The sequence below is a fragment of the Chiloscyllium plagiosum genome, chromosome 1 (assembly GCF_004010195.1).
Source record: "Chiloscyllium plagiosum isolate BGI_BamShark_2017 chromosome 1, ASM401019v2, whole genome shotgun sequence".
Taxonomy (NCBI): domain Eukaryota; kingdom Metazoa; phylum Chordata; class Chondrichthyes; order Orectolobiformes; family Hemiscylliidae; genus Chiloscyllium; species Chiloscyllium plagiosum.
This window is the reverse complement of record NC_057710.1, coordinates 85,842,526-85,846,371: the sequence shown is the minus strand read 5'-3', so window position 1 is coordinate 85,846,371 and position 3,846 is coordinate 85,842,526.

The following is a 3,846-nucleotide window of genomic DNA, read 5'->3' as shown; positions in this document are numbered from 1 at the left end:
CATGCCCCTCATAATTTTGTAAACCTCTATAAGGTCACCCCTCAGTCTCCGACTCTCCAGGGAAAACAGACCCAGCCTGTTCAGCCTCTCCCTGTAGCTCAAATCCTCCAACCCTGGCAACATCCTTGTAGATCTTTTCTGAACCCTTTCAAGATTCACAACATCTTTCCGATAGGAAAGAGACCAGAATTGCAAGCAATATCCCAACAGTGGCCTAACAATGATCTATGCAGCAACATGACCTCCCAACTCCTGCACTCAATACTCTGACCAATAAAGGAAAGCATACCAAAAGCTTTCTTCACTATCCTGTCTACCTGCGACTCCACTTTCAAGGAGCTATGAACCTGCATTCCCACATCCAAATCATTTATGTGAATGACAAAAAGTAGAGGACCCAGCACCGATCCTTGTGGCACTCCACTGGTCACAGGCTTCCAGTCTGAAAAACAACCCTCTACCACCACCCCCTATCTTATACTTTTGAGCCAGTTCTGTATCCAAATAGCTAGTTCTCCCTGTATTCCATGAGATCTAACCTTGCTAATCAGTCTCCCATGGGGAACCTTGGCGAACGCGAAGTCCATATAGGTCACATCTGCCACTCTGCCCTCATCAATCCTCTTTGTTACTTCTTCAAAAAACTCAACTCAACTGTGGCCCAAGAGGATTTGAAAATTACTGGCAGAGCAGGTAGCCCAACTACTTGTTGTCACAATGTGAAAACGTTTGGGAAGCTCTGTTCTATGCAGATAAACACCAGGTTTTAATGTTGGAGTGGTGAAAATTATAAACACATCTAAGACCAGCTTTGAAGAAGGGCAGAAATCCCAGAGGGTTGTGGAAACAAGTTCCAGAGTCATAGAGACATAGAAATATGGAAATAGACCCTTCAGTCCAACCCGTCCATGCCGACCTGATATCCCAACCCAATCTGATCCCACCTGCCAGCACCCAGCCCATATCTCTCCAAACCCTTCCTATTTATATACACATCCGGGTGTCTTTGAAATGTTGCAATTGTACCAGCCTCCACCAGCTCTGGCAGCTCATTCCATGCACTATGCCATCCCACAGAATTTCAGCTTTTCCAGAGTTACCATGACAATTCCATCCACCTTCCCATACATCAAAGAAGTTTCAGAAATGACAGCCAGACTACAAAGACCCCTCGGAATCCTAATAGCACACAAACCCACCAACACTCTCAAACAAAAACTAACAAACTTAAAAGACCCAGTTCAACCCATGGACAAAACCAACGTCATCTACAAAATTCCATGCAAGGACTGCCACAAACACTACGTAGGACAAACAGGAAGAAAGTTAGCCACCAGGATACACGAACACCAGCTAGCCACAAAAAGACACGACCCTCTCTCATTCGTAGCCCTACACATGGATGAATAAAACCACCATTTCGACTGGGACAACACATCTATCCTGGGACAGGCTAAGCAAAGACATGCCAGAGAATTCCTAGAGGCCTGGCACTCCAACCACAACGCCATAAACAAACACATAGATCTATCTACCATCTATCAACCCCTCAGAAAACAAACAGGAAATGACATCACCACAAACCCCAGGAACCCCATCCAGGAGAAAGATATAAATAGAAAGCAGGAGACAACAGCTTCGCTTCACTTGGAGATCGCCACTGATGATGTTACCTAGCCAGGTAACGAAACGTCTGGATATCAAACCTACAGCTCAGCGAACAAACCTACACCCTGAATCAGCTGTGATGATTTGTACGATTTATCAGCTGAATTTGTGGTTTTTGTAAATTTGTGCTGTGTAAGTATAATGCAGTTGATTGGATGACATAAGGGTGGTGAACAGCAAGGGCAAACTAAAGTGTTATGTCAAAGTTCATTAAGGGCAAGAGACAAGTGTCTTTCTAAGCAGGCAAGCAGGTCTTAATGAGTTAATTGAACAAACATGGAAAACATGACTCATTTATCTTGTTTGCCAGTGGTCAAACTGATCATTTACTGGAAATGGGATAGTGTCAAAACTTCACACGTAAAGCTTCTTTACTTGGAAAGCGCATAAAAGGTTCACCTCACAACAAAACCTTAACTAGCTTGGGGAGGCTAATTGATCAACAACTAGAAGCTGAGACCAAGTAGGCAGATCAAAGTAGGTCTGATCTTCCAGTAGGTCTGCAAAAGAGGTTTTACTTATGATTGTAAGCATTGCATGGGTAATATTTTTGCAGTACCTTTTGAAGCGTACTTTGATTTAATAAAGAATATTGGGTGTATCCCATTGGGAGAACTGCCTTGGGTTATTGATAACCAGAATAAACCTGATTGTCCAGGAAAGGTGGGAATAAAACCCCACAACCCCATTACCATTTTCGTAAGTTTCCTCTGCGTGGTCTCAAAAGCCTTGACATCTTCCTTAATGTATGGTATTCAGAATTAGTCACAATACACTAATTTGACTCGAGTCAGTGCATTATCATATTCTAGCATGCAAAAGCCTTCCTTTTGTATTTTATGCTTCCAGTTATAGAATCATGGGTTTCATATGTCTTTTCAACTGACCCAGTACTTTGTATTATCTAAATTTCAGTTAGATCACAATCCTACTAAACCTGTTATATAGGCTGTGGCTGTGTTAAAAATGTTGGTTCTTATATAAGGAACTGAAAGCAATACAGCTGGCACACCTCAGTGATACTACTGACTGCACTTGCTCCAGATTACATTGAGATCAGCAACAATAGGGCATGTAAAGGCATGCTTGGGCATTTGCACAGTGCTCCGCCCCTTTTATAGTTTGCTTTTAATTTTAAAAGTGCGCATGCAGAAACAATACATTTGGCATAGCATTAGAAGGTGTCAAATTTAAGAAATGCCAAGGACGTAGAGTAAATTGTTGTCATGGTGATGGCTTGACTATTAAAAACTACGCGCAGTTGTTGAAATAAGGATCTGAAAGTATACTGAATGCTACACACAAAGTTGAACAATACATATAACTGCAGTAAGAAGCAGTCTCCATTAAAGCTTTGTTAATCTTTGTCTAAAATCCTAAATCTGTAATTTCAAGTGTGTTATTTATATCTGAGGTAGGATCCTGGCAATGGGCAAACAAAAAATACAAAGGTAATTACAAAGTAATTTCAGATTGTGTTACGACTTTCTAAAGTCAATACATCTGCACTCGAGAGAATGAAGCTGTCTAATCTGATGGGTGATGCCAATACCATCAACATGAAACAGAAACAGGTCTGGAGGATTTTGAAGAACACACTGATAGTTGCAGTTTTTTTTTGGACAGGGTCACAGTGGCACAGAAAGCAAAGTCTCAGCCCTTGTTGCTGTTCATTGTGGATGTTTAATGAGAAAAACTTTTAAGATATGGTGGAAAAAGGAAATTATGAACGTGTGGTGGAAAATTTGAAGGACCTTTATGTGGTAATGCCAAATTCCACATTCCAAATTATTGCTTTCCTTCAGATGAGACAGAAAGAGAAGAAACAATGACTCAGTTTGTGACTTGCTTGAGCCAGGCATTGGATGGATACAATTATATTGTGATTGATCTGAATAGTCAAATAATGGATCAGGTGATTCAGCATTGCTGGTCAGATACATGGAGGCATAAGCTGCTGGAAGGAAAAGGCAAACTAATGTTATATGATACTCTGAATGTAGCAACAGCATTGAAAGCAGTAGATGGACAATTTTATAGTCAAAACATGTGGTGCTGGAAAAAGTACAACCGGTCAGATAGCATCCTAGGAGCATAAGGTCTTCATCAGGAATGTGGGGGAGGCCCAAAGGGGGCTGAAAAATAAATGGGAGGGGGTGTGGGGCCGAGGGGGAAGGT